We start from the raw sequence: 22,414 nt of genomic DNA on the forward strand, positions 1-22,414 counted from the left end.
CCTTTAATAAGTCTTGTAAGTTTGGTTTGGTTTTTACATCATCTGTTAATTTCTGTTTATCTGAAAATGACCTAATTTCCCCATCATATGTGAACAAGTGTTGCAGGACATATTACTCTTGGCTGACAATTTTTTTCTTTCAAGGTTTTATATATGTCATCCCATTGCCTTTTTGCCTGCATAGTTTCTGCCCAATAATCTGAGGTTGGTCTTATTGTTTCTCCTTTGTATGTGACTTTTTGTTTTTCTGGAGCTGCTCTCAGGATTCTTTGTTTGTGTTTGGTTTTAGCGAGTGTGATTATGATATGCCTTGGTGATTTTCCTTTGGGGTCTATCCTATATGGGGTTCATTGAGCTTCTTGGATGGACAGCTTTTCATCTTTCATGATATTGGGGAAGTTTTCTGTCAGCAATTCTTCAATGATCCTCTCTGTGTTTTCTGTTTTCTTCCCCTGTTCTGGAACTCTGATCACTCGAAGATTTTTGTTTTTGATTGTATCCCACATAATTCTCAGGGTTTCTTCATTTTGGTTCATTCTTTTTTCTGATTTTTCCTCAGAGTTATATCCAAGTATTTGTCTTCAATTTCGTTGATCCTATCTTCCATTGTTTCAAACCTGCTCCTCAGCCCTTCTATGACACTGTCCGTTTCTGAAATCTTATTGTTTATCTTTTGGATTTCTAATTGTTGTCTTTGTATGATTTCTATTTTTGAATTTATTTTAGCATTTTGTTCCTGTAGTATTTTCTTAAATTCATCCTTTTTTTTGTCTGTATTTTCCATGAATTTGTCTATTTTCTCCTCATTTTTGTCTACTTTTTGCTCAACTCTTCGATAATTCTGAATATTAGACATTTGAATTCCTTATCAGTTCGGTCTAGTGCCTTTTATTCTACTGGAAGGTCATCTGGTGTTTTATTTTGGATGCCTACTGCAACCATCCTGTCCTATTTTTGTAAATGTTTTGATATTGTCTGCTGTCTTCTGGGCATTCAGCGGTTATTTTCCTCATTTATTGACTGTAGATTTGTTTGTTTCATTCTGCTTTTTTGTTTTACTTGGTTATGTCTGAGCAGGCAGTCTGTGCATTCTTTTTTGTTTGGTCATCTTTGGGCAAATACTTTTCATCTTCTTCTCCAGTTAGCAGGGTCAGTCACTCAGGTATAGTACAGCAGGGCAGGTCCATCTGAAGGGGAGTTGCTGGGATGAGTTGTTTGTGGCATGTACCAGGACTAACAGTGAGGACCTGGAATCAGTGGAAGGCAGGTTCCAGTAGGCCATGCCTGTGCTGCTTGGGAGTGTGATGCTCAGTGCACAGTGCATGTGGGCAGGAAGGAGGGGGTAGATTGTGATGCGTGGAGCTAAGATGGGTACAGGAAAGATGAGAGAGAGGAGAGAGGAGCAGCAGCCAGAAACATACACACAAGTAAAAAAAAGTGGTAAGGGAGATTGCTATTGGAGTGGAGAGATGTGAGACTGAGAAATGGGGAAAAGCAAAAATTAAAAAAAAAAAAGAAAAAGGGTAAAAGAAAATGTCAATAAATTGAGAAACTGGAAATGAAGAAAGACAAAAGGGAATAAGAGAGAGAAGAAAATATAACAAAGAAACAAAAAAAAAGAAAGAAAAAGAAAAAAAATGCCCCCAGGGATGTCCCTGTGCATCTGCACAGAGTAAGGGAGTAGCTTCCAAGCCGTGTAGTACTGCCTGGCTAGAAGGGGCCCCCAAGCCAAGAAAAGAAAAAGAAAACAAACAAACAAATCAAAACAGAACAAATCGAGCAAATAAACAAACAAACAAACAAAAACCCAGGGGTCCGTCCAGCAGGGTGGCATGGGCTGGGAAGCAGTTTCATAGTCAAGCAGTGTTTCGCAGCCTTTCAGGAAGAAACAAAGATGGCACACGGAGCCAGGTATTTGAGAGAAAGGACGGAGAGGTGGTGAGAGGTAAAGAAGAAATCTGAAGAGGTGGAAAAAGCAACACTAGCAACCAACAAAAGGCACTCAGGGAGCCAGCCAGTGCGGGCAGGTGGAACCCAAGTGACACCGGGGTGAAGCTTGGTTCTTCCTGGCCAAGAGACTGTGTCTCAGAAAGCAGAGGAGGCTAAGTGGGGTTGAAGAAGGGTGGGGTGGGAAAGCATATATCTCTGGTTACTGGTTTTTCTGTCTCCTGCTGGAAGCCCCATGAAGCTGCTTTCTCGTTCCCTCTGTTTGCTGATATCTGATAGAAGTCCAAGATGGCGGATCCATGCTGCATTAGCTGATAGGGGACCTCTGCATGTATCTCTCCTCGCTCTCTGTTCTTGGTCAGTTTCTTATTCCATCCGGTGCTTGGCTGAGTTCTTTATCTCTTCATTTGATGCTTAGGGTTTCAGGATTGACATATGACTCTGTTTGACTTAGTTTTCCTGATCTTTGCGTAGTGCTTCTGACTATAGCGCCACGTTTCCCGGAAGTCTGTTGGGAGTTTTTTAATTGCCTTTTGAATGTTTGTTATGGGTTTATTTAGTTTTCTACCTGAAAGGACTATTCTTAAATTTGTTTCTTGTCACTGGGCCTCAGCTACTCCCTGAATATCATCATGTGTTGTACTATGAAACATTCCTCTGGTAAAGAGATGTGAAGATACGTTGTCTATACTGATTATTATTTATGAATGAATTGAATTTTAAGAAAATGCCGGTTCTAGGTTGTAGTTTTACCCTTTAGGAGTCCATCTCCCCAGACAGTTGATGGTTGGACCTCTATGTGTCTCCTGAAGAGTATCCCACATAGTCCAGTAAGATACCATATTGACTTCAAATAATTCTTTAGTATTATTGTTGTTATTGTGAAGTGCCGTCGAGTCAGTTCTGACTCATAGCTACCGTATGTACAACAGAATGAAACACTGCCCAGTCCTGCACCATCCTCACAATTGTTATGCTTGAGCCATTGCTGCAGCCACTGTGTCAATCCATCTCATTGAGAGTCTTCCTCTCTTTCACTGACTCTCTACTTTAGCAAGCACAATGCCCTTCTCCAAGGACTGGTCCCTCCTGATGACATGTCTAAAGAATGTGATACAAAGTCTCGCCATCTTTGCTTCTAAGGAGCATTCTAGCTGTACTTCTTCCAAGTCAGATTTGTTCACTCTTTTGGCAGTCCATGATATAGTCAACATTCTTCACCAATATCACAACTCAATTCTTCTTCAGTCTTCCTTATTCACTGTCCAGCTTTACATGCATATGAGGTGGTTGAAAACACCAGGGCTTGGGTCAGGCACACCTTAGTCCTTAAAGTGACATCTTCACTTTAAAGAAGTCTTTTGCAGCAGATTTGCCTAATGCAATACGTGATTTGATTTCTTGACTGCTGCTTCCATGGATGTTGACTGTGGGTGGATCCAAGTAAAATGAAATCCTTGACAACTTCAGTCTTTTCTCCATTTATCATGATGTTGCTTATTGGTTCCAGTGTGAGGGGTTTTTTCTTTATGTTGAAGTGTAATCCATACTGAAGGCTGTGGTCTTTGATCTTCATTAGTAAGTACTTCAAGTCCTCTTCACTTTCAGCAAGCAAGGTTCTGTCATCTGTATACTGAAGGTGGTTAATAAGTCTTCTTCCAATCTTGATACCCTGTTCTTCTTCACATAGTGCAGCTTCTTGGATTATTTGCTTAGCATACAGATTGAATAAGTATGGTGAAAGGATACAACACTGACACACAACTTTCCTGACTTAAACCATGCTGAATCCCCTTGTTCTGTACCAACAACTGCCTCTTAATCTCTGTACAGATTCCTCATGAGCACAATTAAGTGTTCTGGGATTCCCATTCATCCAAGTGTTATCCATAATTTGTTTTAATCCACACAGTCAAATGCATTTGCATATTCAATAAAACACAGGTAAACATCTTTCTGGTATGCTCTGCTTTTAGCCATGATCCATCTGAATGATATCCCTCTTCGCATGTCCTCTTTTGAATCTAGTTTGAATTTCTGACAAGTCCCTGTCGATGTACTGGTGCAACTGCTTTTGAATGATCTTCAGCAAAATTTTACTTGTGTGTGATACTAATGATATTGTTCGAAAATTTCTGTATTTGGTTGGATCACCTTTCTTTGGAATAGGCATAAGTACAATTGGCCAGGTAGCTGTCTTCCAAATTTCCTGGCATAGATGAATGAGAACTTCTAGCCCTGCATCAATTTGTTGAAACATCTCAACTGATATTCCATCAATTCCTGGAGCCTTATTTTTTGCCCGTGTCTTCCGTGCAGCTTGAACTTCTTATTAGTTGTTTATTTTTTTAATTGTCATGCTTTAAGCCAAAGTTTACAATTGAAGTTATTCTCTCACACAAAAATTTATACATACATTGTTTTGTGACCCTAGTTGCTCTCCCTATACTGTGACAGCACACTCCTCCTTTCCACCCCGGATTTCCCGTAACCATTCAACCAGCTCCTGACCCTCTCTGCTTTTTCATCTTACCTCTGGACAGGAGCTGCCCATTTAGTCTCAAGTATCTACTTCAGCTAAGAAGCATACTCTTCATGAGTATCAGTTTATGTCCCATACTCCAGTCTAATCTTTGTCTGAAGAGTTGACCTTGGGAATGATTTTAGTTTTGTGCTAACAGAGAGTCTAGGGGCACAGCTTGGACTTCTTTCTTGAATACCATTTGTTCTTGATCATATGCTACCTCCTGAAATGACTGATCATCAACCATTTCCTTTTAGTACAGTGATTCTGTGTATTCTTCCCATCTTCTTTTGATGCTTCCTGGGTCTTTCAGTATTTTTCCCATAGAAGCCTTTATTATTGCAACTTCAAGATCTATCGTGAAGTACAATACTGTCAGTGATAGGATAATATCCATATGCCTACAAGGAAGACCAGTTAATGCAACTATTATTCCAATTTACACACCAACTACTAACACCAACGATGACAAAATTGAAGATTTTTACCAGTTTCTGCAGTCTGAAATTGATGGAAAATGCAATCAAGATGCATTGATAATTACTGGTGATTGGAATGAGAAAGTTGGAAACAAAGAAGAAGGATCTGTAGTTGGAAAATATGATGATGGTGATAGAAATGATGCCGGAGGTCACATGATTGAATTTTGCATGACCAGTGACTTCTTCATTGCAAATACCTTTTTTCAACAACATAAACTGTGACTATACACATGGACCTCACCAAATGGAATACATACAAATCAAATCAACTACATCTGTAGAAAGAGACGATTTAGAACTTCAACATCAGTCAGAACAAGGCCATGGGCTGACTGTGGAACAGACCATCAGTTGCTCATATGCAAGTTCAAGTTGAAGTTGAAGAAAATTAGAACAAGTCCATGAGAGCCAAAGTACTACCTAGAGTATATCCCACCTGAATTTCGAGACCATCTTAAGAACAGATTTGATGCATTGAACACTAATGACTGAAGAGCAGATGAGTTGTGGAATGATATCAAGGACATCATATATGAAGAAAGCAAGAAGTCAGTAAAAAGACAAGAAAGAAAGAAAAGACCAAAATGGATATTAGAAGAGACTCTGAATCTTGGTCTTGAATGTTAAGTAGCTAAAGTGAATGGAAGAAATAATGAAGTAAAAGAGCTAAACAGAAGATTTCAAAGGACAGCTTGAGAAGACAAAATAAACTATTAGTATGTATAGAGATGATTATTAATACTGACCTTAAAAGGGTTATTATTATCCTTGTGTATGGGAAGGTGTCACTAGCTGAATGCGCAGATGGCTGAGATCAAGAGAGACTATTTAATAATTGCTTTTCCAGTTCAGGGGTCCCCAGTCAGTAGACTGGCACAATTCAGTAGTCCCCTAAGATGGCTGCCACTGCTACACCCAATTCTCTGTGATTTTCTGAGATTTCCAGGAGAAGGGCAAGCACTTGCAAATAGCAGAGATGTCTCCTCCTGCATGCAACTCAGGAGGCAACGTCATCGCTATATCCATGATCATGGTCATGATGACTTCCATAGTTATCTACCTCTCCAGCCCTCAGATCATGTCATCTCAAGACTCTGGAGACCAGAAGAGTAACCTGCTCTCTAAAATGTTCAGAATGTATGTGCTATGGTTTTTAAGTTAAAGTATTTGTGTGTGGAGGAAAAGAAATTAATACAATATTGTTAATAATAATTGCCAGAAGGTGTTTCTTGCCTACAATGTGTCAAGCCCCTATGGTAAGTTGTTTATAGACATAATCATTTGTCATCAGAAAAGCTCTGTAAGTTAAGTATTGTTATCTGCATTTACAGATGGGAAAACTGAGAGTGATGTTCAGAGAAATAAAGTAATTTGCCAAAAAAAATCTGTTTATAAACACAGATTAATTCAATATGATGCTTAGATAATTTCATTTTTATAACAAATGGTAAATTTTTATTTGAATAAAAAAGAGACTTATTTAATTATTTATCTACCTATTTATCTTTTTCATTTTATGTATTATTTCCATGGAGATCTGAATTCCTTCCATAACAGTACAGATTGGGGCAATCAGCAACTTAGTGTATAAGATAATTTTTACTTCATGGAGAGTAACAGGTTGGTTAGGGTGGAGGAATTCTCCTTTTGGAAGTTGAGGAAAGCCCCGCCCCAACCCTATAGTAGCACATAGATAGCATCAGGCCTCCAGAAGCAAAAAGACAAAAATATCAGGAGGAGAGAGATAGGCCATGGCCTTCCTCGCTCCTTCCCTCTGGGTTTTCTCTCTCTCTGTTCCTCTCCCTTTTCCCCCCACCACACATGCCAAATACAGCTATAAAAAAAGGAGCAAAAACTGGTAGAATATTTCTGTATGGCAACAAGTATCAGGTCTTAAATAATGTTCATGCCTTTTAAAACAGAATTTCCACTTCAGGATGTCATATTAAGAAAACCATAAAACAAGTAGGCAAAGAAATATGTTCAAGCATGTTCATTGTGACACTGCTTATAAAAAAACAAAGAATACACATGCCCAATAATTGGTATATTGTTAAATAATTGTGGAACATTTATACGTGGGAAAATTGCACAACCATTAACATTGTGTATACAAGTAATATCTATGATGTGGGAAAATATTTATGCTTACTAGGTGGGAAAAAATTAAGCTAGAAATTAACGTGAACAAAAAAAAAATCTGAAGTTTGTCATTGGGTGCATAAGTATTTATTATGGGTATGTCCTCTTGGTGGATTGATTCTTTAATCATTACATAATGCCCTTCCTTGTCTCTAATAGTGGATTTTGGTTTAAAGTCTATTTTTGTCAGATTATTATTTCCACTCCTGCTGTCTTTTTGTTACTATTTGTGTGATACGTTTTTTTCCATCCTTTGATTTTTAACGTATTTATATCTTTGTGTCTAAGGTGTGTCTCTTGAAGGCAACATATTGATGAGTCATTTTTTTTTTTTTAATCCATTCTGCCACTCTCTGTCTTTTGATGGGTGCATTTAATCTATTTATATTCAGTGTGATTATCAGTAGGTATGAATTTACTGCTGCCATTTTGGCATGCTTTTTATTGTGATGCTAACAGTTTGTTCCACTTAATTTTCTGTGCTGAGATTTTTGTTTATGGATTTTCTTTTTGTTTCCTTCTTTGCTGTTGATTTTATGTTTGCTGATTCTTTTTGGTTTTCTTCTTTTTTACTTCAGTGAGTAGGTTTATTAATTTTCTTTGTGGTTACTTGGACATTTGCCTTTTTCTTCCTAAGTTTGAAACAGTCTGTTACATCTCAATATTACCTTGACTATGGAAGTTCTATAACTACACCATTTATTCTCCTTTTTTGTTTTGAAGTTGTTGTTTACAGATTGACATCTCTGGTTCCCTGTTTTCAGTTTTGAAGCTTTATTTTGCTTTTGAGAATTCTTTATCTGGATAGGTATCTGAGTGATGTTGTCATGTGTCTTCATCTCAGGCTGTTGTCTGATGTTGTTAGTTGTCTATCTGAAAGACTCCCTTTAATATTTCTTGTAAGGTTGTTCTGGTTTTTATAGATTCCCTTAATTTTTGTTTATCTGGGCATGTATTAATTTCATCATCATATTTAAAAGACAGTTTTGCTTGATATATGATTCTTGGATGGCAATTCTTTTCTTTCAGAGTTTTACATATGTCATCCCATTGCTTTCTTGCCGGCGTGATTTCTGCCAAGAAATCAGCACTTAGTCATTGTGCCCCTTTGTAGGTGATATTTTGTTTTTCACAAGCTGCTTTCAGAACTATTTCTTTGTCTTTGGTTTTGGAAAATTTGATTGTGATATGTTTTGGTGAATTTCTTTTGGAATCTATCCTGTACGAGGTTTGTGGAGCTTCTTGGATGGAAACCTTCTCCTTTTTCATGGAGTTAGGGAAGTTTTCTGTCAATAATTCTTCAACAGTTCTCTCTGTGCTTGTTTTTTTCTTTTTTCTCCTCCTGTTCTGGAATTCCAATTACATGTAAATTATTCTTCTTGATAGTGTCCCGCAGAACTCTTAGGTTTTCTTCATTATTTTTTCTGAATGTTCCTCAAACAAATTAGTATCAAGGGATTTGTCCTCTAGTTCCATGATTCTTTCTTCCATTGATTCATTTCTACTTTTATGTCCTTTTATTGAGTTATCTGTTTCTGATATTTTATTGTTAATCTTTTGGATTTCTAGTTGTTGTTTTTGTATGGCTTCTAATTGTCCATTTATTTTGTTATTTTGTTCTTGTATTGTTTTCCTGAATTTTTCTAGGGTTTTGTCTGTGTTTTCCTTGATACCTGATGATCCTATATTTAAGTCTTTTGAATTTCTTATCGGGTAGTTCCATTACCATTTCTTCCTCAGGAAGATTTTCTGCCCTTTTATTTTGCTCACTTGTTTTAGCCACCTTATCCTCTTTCTTCATATGATTTGTTATTTTTATTGTCTTCAGGGCATTAAGTCTGGTGCTGATGGTTAGTGTATTCTCTGGAAGTCAGGGCAGGATGTCTCTGTATCTGCTGTAAGGGAGTACCATCTAAACGGACAGAGTAGGTCCACGGTGCATGCACAAATTGAAGTCTCAGTAGGTAGTGAGGTATCAAGGGGTTTCAGTGCAAGTGCAGAGAGCCTGCAGGAACTGTTTGGATGTGGGATGTGTGCTATTACATCTGGTTGGATGCTATATGAGGGCACTAGGATCTCTTGCTCATCATTTGGCAGGGGTGTAGCTGGCTCCTGTCATGAAGTGACTGGTGTCGATAGTGAGGTGATGTGTTTGTCCAGCCAGTCACCTGGGCATGGGTGCAGGGTGCTGGCAGCTCTGTTGGGTGTGGTGGGTGATCAAGGTGAAGGTACACAGATCACCAGCCACTATGCAGGTGGCATGGGAAAAACTATTGGTTGTCAAGTGGGCAGCATGGTGGAGTAGTGATTGGAGCAAGCTAGCACAAGCCTCTGATTGCAGGTCCAACAGCATGTGAGCACATGCTGTGAACTGAGGGCAGGAGTGGGTGCATGGGGATGGATGGTGTGGTCACAAGCCTCCGGTGTCATCGCAGATCACCATGCGAGGGGAAGGGAAGTCCACCACTGGTCACTGGCAGGGAAGGCTGGAGAAGGGAGGATCACATTCCCCCAGTCTCTGGTGTCAGTGCCGGGGCACTCCCCACAAAGTGCAGCTGACCATTAAGACTTGGCCCTACCCAATGCAAGGAGTGGGGGACTGTCTGGAGTTTGGTTGTGTGGGTGATCTCTAGCCACTACTCCAAACATTCTCCACTCCACCAGTGCCACCTGCCCAAATGATCAAGGACCACTGCTGGTGAGTAGTTCTATCCCTATTTTTTGACTCCCTCCCTGCACTGTGGTCACCTGGATCCCTAGAATGCTCGTCTGCCTACTGACACTCTCCTTCCCTAGATCCAGTTCATGTTCTTCTCACCTTGCTTCTTTCTGGATTTGTCCATACAGTATCTCTGTCTCCTATTGGGGCTTCCTCAAAGTTGACTTCCTGCACTCCTAACCTGGGAAGGTTGTTCACTTTTCCTCAAGGAGGCCACGATGTGCCAGGTCAGCTGGTAGGACCCTACAGTCTGTAAGTCTCTTCTTTCCCTGTTTTCATTCAGTTTCTCCCTCCCTTCGGTGTTCAATCTAATTCTTCATTCTTCTGTTTGCTGTTCTGGGTGCCCAGATTGTCATCTGCATCTGTTTCACTTTGTTTCTCAATTCTTTGCTGCAGGGGAATGGCAAAGTGTGTGTGACTAAGCCACCTTCTTGGGCTGTCCTGATAGGATTTTTTTTAATTTGAAATGCTTATATATTTCTTCAGTCATGAAAAAAATTATTACCAACTCAGATATTGTCTTTCCTCATTTTTCCAATTATCTTCAGTTAGATGTATTTAAGTTTCTTGCTCTGTCTTAAAATCCTTCATTTTGTGTATTTTCTACTCGTCTCTCTGACTTGTGTTCTGAGTTATATCCTCAATTATACCAGCCCACTATTTTTCACATCTATTAAAACTTTTTTCCCTGCCAAGTTATTATATCTTTAATTTCCAAAAATTCCACTTGATTATTTTATGATGTTCCTTCATCTTTCTGTTGATTTATGTATGTCCTTTCTCACCTGAATATCTTGTACATACTTCTTTAATTTTTTTCACATTTCTCAATTGTCTCTGTTTTGTCGAGTTTTAATGCTCCTATTTGTTTGATCTGTTGATCAATGTTTATGGTTTTGGAATTCTTCCTCTGCATTGCCATTGAAGTTTAGTACAATTTGTGTGACTATAGTCTCCCATACTAGCAAGCTTCCTTATCAGGCAGTTGTGCTGTTTTCTCGATGTGTTGTTGTTAGTTGCAGTCAGGTCAGTTCTAACTCATGGTGACCCACATGTACAGAGTAGAAATGCTCATTGGATTTCAAACCTGTGACCTTTCAGAAGTAGATCACTAGGCTAGTCTTTTGAGGTACATCTGGGTGAGTTCAAAGCTGCTAATCTTTTGACTTAACAGTTGGCACCACCCTGGTGGTGCAGTGATTAAGTGTTTGGCTGCTAACCAAGAGGTCAGCAGTTTGAAGACACCAGCCATTCTTTGGAAACCCTATGGGGCAATTCTACTCTGTCCTATAGGGTTGCTACAAGTAGAAATCGACTCGATAGCAATGGTTTTGGCTTTTTTTTTTTTTTTTAGGGACCTGGTTAAGATATTGTTGTTGCTGTTGTTTGGTACTGTCAAGTCGATTTTGACTCATAACAACCCCATATGACAGTGTAGTGCTGTTCCATAGGGTATTGTCTTAGTTATCTAGTGCTGCTATAACAGAAATACCATAAGTGGGTGGCTTTAACTAACAGAAATTTATTTTCTTACAGTTTTGGAGCCTAGAAGTGCCGAATTCTAACGGAAGGCTTTCTCTCTGTCGACTCTGGGGGAGGGTCCTTGTCTCTTCAGCTTCTGTTTTCTGGTTCTTTGGAGATCTGTGTGTGGCTTGGCATCTGTCTTCCTCCATCTCTGCTTGTTTAGTCTGCTCCTTTTATATCTTGTAAGAGATTGACTCAAGACACACCCTTCACTAATCCTGCCTTATTAACATAACAAAGACAACCCATTCTGAAATGGGATTATAACTATAGGCATGAGGATTAGGATTTACAACATGTATTTTGGAGGGGACACAATTTAATCCATAATGGGTGTTCTAAGCTGCAATCTTTATGGGATCAGATCTTCAAGTCTTTCTTCCTTGGAGCTGATGTATGGGTTCAAACAGCCAACCTTTCAGTTAGCAGCTGAGTGCTTAACCGATGCACCACCAAGACTCCCTTTTCTAAAACTAGTGGGTTTATATATGACCCTGAATCCATTCTGTTATCAGTTCAATATGTTCAACCTCTACAGATGCATTTCCAAATTCAATGTCCACTTATAGGGTCCTCTACTTCCTTCTTCCTCCTTCCTCCAAAGTCATATATTCTCTGACTGCAACCTCAGTAAGTTGAGCAAAGATATTTCAGCTTCCATCAGAGGCAAAGATCAAAGTCTCAAACTACAGCTATCCTCAAGAAACTCAATTCCAGCTCTTTGCCAGACATGGACATTCTGGAAAGAATTGAAACTCCAGTACTGATTGCCCAAGTATAGTTGCAGTTTACCTCGAGCATGAGCCGTGGCACATGCCTTTCTATTTCTCTTCCACAGAGATTGTCCTCTTGCTTTTGAGGGCAACTATGCTCTTTTAAGAATGATCTATCATTGCCATGTATATTTATGCTATATATAGAGAGAGAGAGAGAAAAAAAAAAAAGAGGGAGTGAGAGAGAATATATATTCTCTCTCCTGTCTCTATATATATCTATACATCTATATCTATATATATAAACAAAAACCCAAATTTCTCGCCATCGAATCAATTCTGACTCATAGCAACCCTGTAGGACAGAGTAAGAACTTCCCCACAGTGTTTTCAAGGAGTGGCTGGCTGGTGGATTTGAACTGCTGACCATTTGGTTTGCAGCCAAGCTCTTAACACTGTGTCACCAGGGCTCCAGAAGGCCAGATAGTTTAATCCTTATGAGTTTGGTTAATGTGAATATGCCCTTGAAAATAGATCCATTCTGACAAATCAGGTATCTTTATACTTCTACTGATTAAAAATCCATGTAAAATATCACTATTTTATTTCTACAGTGTAACATGAGAGGAAAAGAGGAACAAATTGTGTATATATAGAATATATATATATATATATGTGTATATATAGAATACGCAGAGAACTGTCAAATTTTTAAAAAGCAAAGGCTGAGGAAATGACAAGTTCTTTAAAAGAGGGTGGAGTGTTAAATCCAACAAACCACTGAATGAGCCTGTGTTGGTTGCTGCCACATGCCATGGAGGGAATCACCATTTGAATCTTACCCTGAATCTGTTCTTGGTCCTCACACTCTCCTAGGTAAAGGTGAAGGGCAGATCATGTTCCAGAAATAACCAGTGCTTAAGAGCAGAGAGTGGAGAATCAGGAGCCAGTGTTATGGGAACTAGGGAGATGGAGGAAGAAAGAATTTTGGATTGGTAGTGACCCTATAGGACAGAATAGAACGGCCCCATAAGGTTTCCAAGGAATAGCTGGTGGATTCGAACTGCTGATCTTTTGGTTAGCAGCCAAACACTTAACCACTGCACCACCAGCGTGGTACAAACTGTTAAATCAAAAGGTTAGCAGGTTTGAATCCATCCAGTAGTGATCCACTTCTGAAAGGTCACAGCCTTGAAATCCTATGAGCAGTTCTACTCTGCACATGTGAGGTCACCATGAGTTGGAATTGACCTGCATAAAACTACATAAAACACATTTTTATAGTGATAAATAATAAACTACAATTAAATACTGTCACTCCAAGCTTCATCATCAACCAGAAATCTCTCTCTTTCTCCTCCACTCACCTTCCCCCATCTCCCTTCTGCTGGACGCCTACTATACTATTTAACAAAATTTTTAGATAAGCAGTTAAACTTTCTGCTCTTCCAAAAATAGCCAATGTCCTTCATTACTAGGAGAAATAAAAGTAACTTCACAATAACATGTGTGTTGTTTCCTCTTTTAAATTCTTTTCATCAGAAAGCAAGAATATATTTCCCAAGACCTGACAAACAAGAATAATTTGTACTCAATTTTTTTTCTGAGAAATTAAAACAAATATAACAACTTTGTTTTCCTTGTTCACAGCATCTGGGTTTTCAATTTCAAGATCTTCATTGACATCAAAGTGACACAAATGTGTGGATTTTACCGCAGTGAATTCTAGATTGCATGAAGAGATAAGCCAAAAAGAAGAAGAAACATTTCTGCTGAAAAGCAACAAGCTTCAGTAATTCTCAAGGATAACTACTTGTCAGGGATGATTGGGGCGTGGAATAAAATAATAAGTTTAAAAATGACACAAATTAATACATCATAATATTAGTAACTCTACACATACGAAGAACCATAATTATGCCTTTATGCCTGCAACATGGGCTGCCAGTAAGACACACTAATAAAATATTTCAAATAATTGTCTTTCAAAGTTCCTGTTACTGTTTTCAGAGGGGCTTTCCAATCTGTCAGGTTTATTTAAGACAACTCAGAAGCTGATTTTTATGCTGCTATAAATGATTTTTATCATTGTCTATAAAATTAGAAACATGTTATGCTAGATACTATAACAGCAAGACTCCTAATTAAGGTGTTCATGGGAAGATTTTAAATGAACACAAGTTTCTATATCATTACTGTTTTCTTGGACTTTTTTTTTTTCTCTAAGAAAATAAGGAGTGCACATGACAATGCAATAATGTATTTTTTTTAATATCAAGAGAAACATAAATCTTAGATGGATTTAAGATATAATGAATAAGTGAATTTAGAGACAATTAAAAGGAATTTCAATATAAATTAATGAAATAAGAAGAGTGGAACATGCAAAGTTAGCTATATAAAGGCATCTGAGTCTCCATTTTATTATCTATAATTTTTTGGCATCAACATTGGAACTTTGTTAAATTACCATTTGCCATGATAAATGGTGGGTCTATGTTGGATCTTACAAAAGTTTTTCATATCCTAAAAAAAGGAATTCATAGAGAGCCCTGAGAAGAGTCAGAATCACAGAGTATCAACATAAAAAATGTCTCCACAAATCATGTATTATGTCCAGTGCAGAAGTCCAATTCCTAGCAGTCAATCAGCCATAGCATAAATATTTGCAGTGATTTGGATTTTTGACGAGCTCAATTCTTTTTTTTTTTTATTTTAATTTTGGTGAAAAGCTACACAATACCTTTATGAACTCAGCCATTTCCACATGTATAATTCAGTGACATTGACTACATTCTTCCTGTTGTGCAACCTTTATCACTGTCCTTTTCCAACTTATTCTACCACCATTAACATAATCTCAATGCCCCCTAAACAAAACTCCACGTTTCCCCCTAATAATCTTTGGTTTCTGTATATTTGCTTAGCTATGGCTGCTAACTAAAAGGTCAGCAGTTCTAATCCACCAGCTGCTCCTTGGAAACCCTATGGGGCAGTTCTACTCTGTCCTATAATGTCGCTATGAGTTGGAATAAACTTGATGGCAACAGGTTTTTAAGATCAGAAGGTTTCTCCTTTTGTGACTGACTTATTTCATTCAGCATAATGTTTTTCTAGGTTCATCCGTGTTGTGGCATGCATCAGGACTTCATTTGTCTTTATGGTGAATAATATTCAATTGTACGTATATACACAATTTTTTTTTTTTGCATCTAAGGAGAACTATGCATATAAAAACTTAAGGCACAGTCGAGTGTAAGCAAAACTCTTTTTTTAATTTAAAAAAAAAATTTTTTATTGTACTTTAGATGAAGGTTTATGGAACAAACAGTTTCTAATTAAACAGTCAGTACACAGATTGTTTTATGACATTGGTTAAGAACCCCACGACGTGTCAACACTCTCCCTTCTCGACCTTGAGGACCTTTTTTTTGGTGAAAATATACATAGCAAGGTTACACCATTTTGAAAGTTTCTACATATACTATTCAGTGACATTGATTCCATTCTTCCAGCTACACTGCTATTCTCACTATCTTTTTCCAAATTATTCCACTACCATTATCTTCAACTCACTGCTTCCTAGGCTTCCCATCAAACATTTTGGGTTGCTGTTGTCAATCTGAACTCATATAGATAATTCTTTTTTTTTTTTCATACCTTCAGTGAAGGTTTGCAGAACAAATTGTTTCTCATTAAACAGTTGGTACACGTATTGCCTTATGACAATGGTTAACAACCCCATGACATGTCAATACTGTCCCTTCTCAACCTTGGGTTCCCTATCACCAGCTTTCCTATACCCTTCTGCTTTCTAGTCCTTGTCCCTGGACTGCTGTGCCTCATTAGTTCTGTTTTGTTTTATGAGGCTGTCCAATCCCTGCCTGAATGGTGAACTTCAGGAGGGGCTTCATCACTTAGCTAAAAGGTTGTCCAGGGGCCATACTCTCATGGTTTCTCCAGTCTGTCAGGCCAGTAAATCTGGTCTTTTTTTGTGAGTTAGAATTCTGTTCTGCATCCTATTCCGCTCTGACCAGGATCCACTATTGTGATCCCGGACAGAGCAGTCAGTGGTGGTAGCCAGGCACCATCTAGCTGTACTGGACTCAGTCTGGTGGAGGCCTTGGTAGCTGTGGTCCAATAGTCCTTTGGACTAATCTTTTACTTGTATCCTGTTCTCTTCGTTCTCCCTTGCTCCCGAAGGAAAGAGACCAGTGGGGTATCTTAGATGGCTGCTCACAGGCTTTTAAGACCCCAGATGCTACTTACCAAGGTAGAATGTAGAACATTGTCTTTATAAGCTGTGTTATGCCAATTGAACTAGATATTCCCCGAGACCACGTTCCCCACAGCCCTCTGCCCAGCAATTCAGTCCCTCAGGGAGTTTGGAAGTGTCTGTGTAGCTTCCATGACCTTTCCTTGTACAAGTTGTGCTGGCTTCCCCAGTAATGTGTACAGTCCTACCCTTCACCAAAGTTACCTCTTATCTATTTAGTTCCCCCCCCATCCCTCCCATCCCTTGTACCCAACAAAGATTGTTTCTTTTTGTGTGTAAACTTTTACATGAGTTATACAGTAGCGGTCTCATACAATACTTGTCCTTTTGTGATTGACTTATTTCACTCAGCATAATGTCCTCCAGTTTCATCCATGTTATGAGATGCTTCACAGATTCATCATTGTTCTTTATCTTTGTATAATACTCCATTGTGTGTATGTACCATAGTTTATCCATTCATCTGCTGATGGGCATCTAGGTTGTTTCCATCTTTTTGCTATTGTGAACAGTGCTTCAGTGAATATGGGTGTGCATATGTCTATTAGTGTGACGGCCCTTATTTCTATAGGATATATTCCTAGGAGTGGGATTGCATTTTGTAGCGCTTTTTTTTTGTGGTGCTGACATTTTCTTTGTTCCTTATACTTTCCTATGCTGAGTTCATTTTGTTTGTGGATTTTTTTCATTTCTTTTGTTTTTGCAGGTTTTGTTTTTACTGAGACTTTTTGTTTTCCTTCTTTATTTTGATGAGTAGGTTTGTTAACTTCCTTTGTGATTACCTTGAAATTTACCTTTGTCTTTCTAGATTTGTACCAGTCTATTATTACTTGGTATCACTTGACTTCCTCTCCATTAGAAGGTTCTATAACTTCACCGTTTATTCCCTCTTTTATGGTTCTGATGCTGTTGTCATTTACAGATTAAGCCCTCTGGTTCCCTTTTGTAATTATTTTGGTTTTGCATAGTCCTTAAGAGTTCATTTCCTAGGTTGGTATCTGGCTAGTACAATCCTGTGTCCTATATTCAGCCTGTGGTCTGATATTGTTTGTTCTCAGATTGAAGGATTCCCTTTAATAAGTCTTGTAAGTTTGGTTTGGTTTTTACATCGTCTGTTAATTTCTGTTTATCTGGAAATTACCTAATTTCCCCATCATATGTGAACAAGAGTTGCAGGACATATTACTCTTGGCTGGCAATTTTTTTTCTTTCAAGGTTTTATATATGTCATCCCATTGCCTTCTTGCCTGCATGGTTTCTGCCAAATAATCCAAGCTTAGTCTTATTGTTTCTCCTCTGTATGCGACTTTTTGTTTTTCTCAAGCTGCTCTCAGGATTCTTTGTCTTTGGTTTTAGCGAGTGTGATTATGATATGCCTTGGTGATTTTCTTTTGGGGTCTATCCTATATGGGGTTTGTGAGCTCCTTGGATGGTCAGCTTTTCATCTTTCATGATATTTGGGAAGTTTTCTGTCAGCAATTCTTCAGTGATCTTCTCTGTGTTTTCTGTTTTCTCCCTCTGTTCTGGAACTCCGATCACTTGCAGATTTTTGCTTTTGATTTTATCGCACATAATTCTCAGGGTTTCTTCATTTTTCTTCGTTATTTTTTCTGATTTTTCCTCAAAGAGAGTTGTATCCAAGTGTTTGTCTTCAATTTCACTGATCCTATCTTCCATCATTTCAAACCTGCTCCTCAGCCCTTCTATGGCACTGTCCATTTCTGAAATCTTGTTCTTTATCTTTTGAATTTCTAATTGTTGTTTTTTTATGATTTCTAGTTGTGAATTTATTTTAGCATTTTGTTCCTGTATTATTTTCTTGAATTTTTCCATTTTTTTTGTGTGTATTTTCCATGAATTTGTCTATTTTTTCCTCAATTTTGTCTGTTTTTTGCTTCAACTCTTGGATAATTCTTAATATTAGAGATTTGAATTCCTTATCAGTTAGGTCCAGTGCCTTTTCTTCTACTGGAAGGTCATCTGGTGTTTTATTTTGGATGCCTACTGGGATCATCCTGTCTTGTTTTTATAAATGTTTTGATATTGTCTGCTGTCTTCAGGGCATTCGGTGGTTATTTTCCTCATTTATTGATTGTAGCTTTGTTTGTTTCATCCTGCTTTTTTTTATTTGATTATGTCTGAGGAAGCAGGCTGTGCATTCTTTGTTGTTTGCTCATCTGTGGGCGTGATACTTTTCGTCTCCTTCTCCAATGGGCAGAGTCAGTCCCTCAGGTATGGTACAGCAGGGCAGGTCCAGGTGAAAGGGAGTTGCTGGGATAGGTTTTTTTGTGGCATGTACCAGGGCTGACAGTGTGGACTAGGAATCAGTGCAGGGCAGGTTACAGTAGGCTGTGCTTGTGTTGCTTAGGAGTGTGATCTTCAGCATATGGTACAATTAGGCAAGAAGGAGCGGGTAGATTGTGATGTGTGGAGCTAAGATGGGTATGGGAAAGACGAGAGAGAGGAAAGAGGAACAGGAGCCAAAGACATACACACAAACAAAAAAGAGTGCTAAGGGAGCTTGCTACTGGAGTGGAGAGATGAGAGACTGAGAAACAGAGAAAAACAAAAACGAAAAAAATAAATAAAAAAGATAAAAGAAAAAAATGAATAAACTGAGAAACTGGAACTGACGAAAGACAAAAAGGGAATAAGAGAGAGAAAAAAACTAAACAAATAAATAAAAAAAAAAAAAAACAGAAAAAAGAAATGCCCCCATGTATGTCCCTGTGTGTCTGTGCTGAGTAAGGGACTAGCTTCCGAGCCATGTGGTACTGCCCTGGCTAGAAGGGGCTCCCAAGCCTAGAGAAGAAAAAGAAAACAAACAAACAAATCAAAACAGAACAAATCAGCACAAACAAACAAACAAAAAAGCCCCGGGGGTCCCACCAGTGTGGCAGCATGGTCTGGGAAGCACTTTTGTAGTCAAGTGATGTTTCGCAGCCTTTCAGGAAGACGCAAAGATGGTGCACAGAGCCAGGTATTTGAGAGATAGGAGGGGGAGGTGGTGAGAGGTTCGGAAGAAAACTAAAGAAGTGGAAAAAAAGCAACACCAGCAGCCAACAAAAGGCACTCAGGGAGCTGGCCAGTGCAAGCGGGTGGAATCAAAGTGGCACTGGGGGGAAGCTCATGCTTCCTGGCCAATAGACTGTGGCTGCAGGAAGCAGAGGAGGTTAAATTGGGGTGAAGAAGCTTGCGGGGTGAGAAAGCCTATATCGTGGGTTACTGGTTGTTCTATCTCCTGCTGGAAGTGCCTGAAGCTGCTTTCTCATACCTCCTGTTCCCTGATCTCTGATAGGAGTCCAAGATGGTTGATCTGAGCTGCAGTAGCTGATAAGGGACCTCTGCATGTATCTCTCCTCCCTCTCTGATGTCAGTCAGTTTCTTATTCCATTCGGTGCTTGGCTGAGTTGTTTTTCTCTTCTTTTGATGGTTACGGTTTCAGGATTGACGTGTGACTCTGTTTGACTTAGTTTTTCTGATCTTTGCTGTGGAGGGATGGCGTGGTGCTTCTGACTATAGCGTCATGTTGCCCAGAAGTTCATATACACAATTTTTTAATCCATTCATCTGTTGATAGACATTTCAATTGTTTCCACCTTTGGGCTATTGTGAAAACTGTACAATGAATATTGGCGTTCAGGTTTCTGTTTACATTTCTGCTTTCAGTTCTTCTGGGTATATACGTAGGATTGGGATTGCTGGGTCATATGGTAATTCTATGTTCAACTTTTAGGAACTGACAAACTGTTCTCCATAGCAGCTATACCATTTTACATTCCCACCCACAATGTTTGAAAGAGCTTAAGTCTTTATAAATGTTTTGACTTATACTAATTCAAATAATTTTGCTTTTGTCTAGTGCTGATACATTGATCTATGTCAGGCTGTTTGAAGCAACACAAAGTCAGCCCATCCCATAGGAGAAGATGGTGTTTTTTGGACCCCAGCAAACATTTCAGATGTCAAATAAGTTAGTAAACAAAAGTGATGGCATGGTGCACAGACTGTTCTTAAGCTCTGGTGATAAATCTGCTTCTTCCACTTGGATATGACACCACATATAATGGTGTCTCAATAAGCATAGGCAGGTATGTTCCCCTTGCTAGCTCAGGTCTGTCACTCCAGGTAGCCTTCATACCCCGTAGGTTTCACAAGCTCTTTCCCTCACACCCAGCCTGCTCTCTGTTTTGTACCAGCCAAGTCTGTCAACTGTCAGTTGCTTCCCTGAAGTCACTGCTATGTGTGGAAAGTCCTGCTTCAGTGACATTTTGAAGAGTCGAATAACTGAATGATCTTTAGCCCGAAGACTCTAAAAAGAGAGAAAATAAATTTACACATGTTGAACTTGAATAAAAATGAGTGTAACAATTCTTTATGTTATCTCTCCCTCCAGGAAGACAAACATCTCAACACATACCTAATGGAGGTGACTTAGTCATATATCCTTTCTCTGAAACAATTTGGAAGGTAAATGTGGTAGGTGGCCATCAACATTCATTTTATAAAATGGACACACACATTTAGAAGAAAGGCCTATATTAAGAAATAGCCATTCTTCTGGGAATATGGAATATCAGGTTCTAGGCCCGACTCTCTTGCTCTTAACTTTCTGAATGACCATGGATAGGTGACAGCATTTCCTAGTCTGAATTTTCTTGTTGATAAAATTACAAGGATTAGATTAAGTGATGGCTATTTCTCTTTCCCTGGTGGCACAGCAGTTAAGAGTTTGGCTGCTAACCAAAAGGCTGGCAGTTCAAATCCACCAGCCTCCCCTTGAAAACCCTATGGGACAGTTCTACTCTGTCCTATAGCGTTGCTATGAGTCAGAATCGACTCGACGGCAATGGGTTCGGTATTTCTCTTTTCAACTACAAAATTTTTTGATACTACTCTTTTCTTAGACTTATTTAGTAGGCAACATCTACTAGCTGCAATGAGGTAATAAAAATGGAAGAGAAGATTAAAATTTTGTTAAGTTTACAATTTAATTGGAGAAAAGAAAGATGCATCCATTGAAAATATGATAAAGGGAACGTAGGATTAATCAAAGGCAATTTCTTGGAGAAGAGAAGTTTGAGATAGATGTTGACAGTAGTATGCTGACTTCGTAGAGGTGAGAAGGACCTTTCGGAGACAGGGATGGAGACTGGTGGGACAGGTGGAGGGTAGGGAGCAGAGACAATGACTCAAAGCCATGGATAGGGATGAAAAGTGATGGCATCTAGCCTGAGAGAAAGGATATGCTTCATTTAAGCCCCACAATCCCTGTAGCCACCATCACGTTAACCTCAGTGCAGAGTGCCAACCTCATTATAAATCACTGAAATTTTGAAACTGATCTATACAGGAAGAAGCTATTAACAGAAAACCATGAACAGATAAGATGGACAGACCACTGAACAGGAAACAAAGTACTGCCATGCTGAGTCAGTGCTAATGGGGACAGCATTTTCCTCGCATTTTGTAATTTATGAGTTCCTCTTTGTAACAGGTAACAGCTATACACGTGCTCAGAAACCTGGGCCTGTGGTTAGACTCAAAAGAACTCAGTGTGACATATCTTTATTTTCCTGTTTTCATTCTGTGCTTGAAGTTTTTGCTACTTCTTTCAAATGTCACATTGTTTAGTTAAGAAATTAAAAGTTCATTTGTAATGTGCTGAAGGTAAATCTGTAACTTAAAGAGTCCAGTTAACAAGAATAAGCTGGAATTTGAACTCTGGGCATCATCAGAAGGCATCCTATCCTATGGCATAAGTTTGTGTTGTTCACCAGAAGTTTTTCATTCTGTGATGCTGCCCAGACTGGCTCCCTTGCTGGCATGTGGCTAGAAAGCCCCAGAGATCGAGTGCTGTTTAATTTGCATCATTACATTTCCTCCCCTGTATTCCTGCTTATCTTTTGACCTCCATCTGAGACTTCTGTCTACTCCTTTAGGGCTTTGTTCTTTGTCACTCACTTTCCCTTTGAGTTCTCTCAACCCAGTGAGCTCATCTTAAAGTTCCTGCTGAAGAGATGACTCTTCTGGGGAATTATAGGGGCAATTTTTTTTTCCTGTACTCATTCCTGTCTCATTCTAAAA

The 22,414-nt window shown here is 38.9% G+C and overlaps 2 long non-coding RNA genes across 2 annotated transcripts in view; both read left to right on the forward strand.

Annotated features, from left to right (window-relative positions):
• LOC111819143 (uncharacterized) overlaps positions 1–14,030 on the forward strand; it is a 20,624-nt gene extending 6,594 nt beyond the window's left edge. The window contains exon 2 of the long non-coding RNA XR_002822903.1: positions 13,702–14,030. This is a non-coding gene — a long non-coding RNA (uncharacterized LOC111819143). The remainder of the gene's footprint in view (positions 1–13,701) is intronic.
• Positions 14,031–20,198: 6,168 nt separating this feature from the next.
• On the forward strand, positions 20,199–22,165 carry LOC111819141 (uncharacterized). Its single transcript, XR_002822902.1, has 3 exons — positions 20,199–20,418; positions 20,724–20,806; positions 21,681–22,165. It is a non-coding gene; the product is annotated as an uncharacterized LOC111819141 (long non-coding RNA).
• Positions 22,166–22,414: the final 249 nt, after the last annotated feature.

The sequence above is a fragment of the Trichechus manatus genome, unplaced genomic scaffold (assembly GCF_000243295.1).
Source record: "Trichechus manatus latirostris isolate Lorelei unplaced genomic scaffold, TriManLat1.0 scaffold00276, whole genome shotgun sequence".
In the NCBI taxonomy this organism is placed as follows: Eukaryota; Metazoa; Chordata; class Mammalia; order Sirenia; family Trichechidae; genus Trichechus; species Trichechus manatus.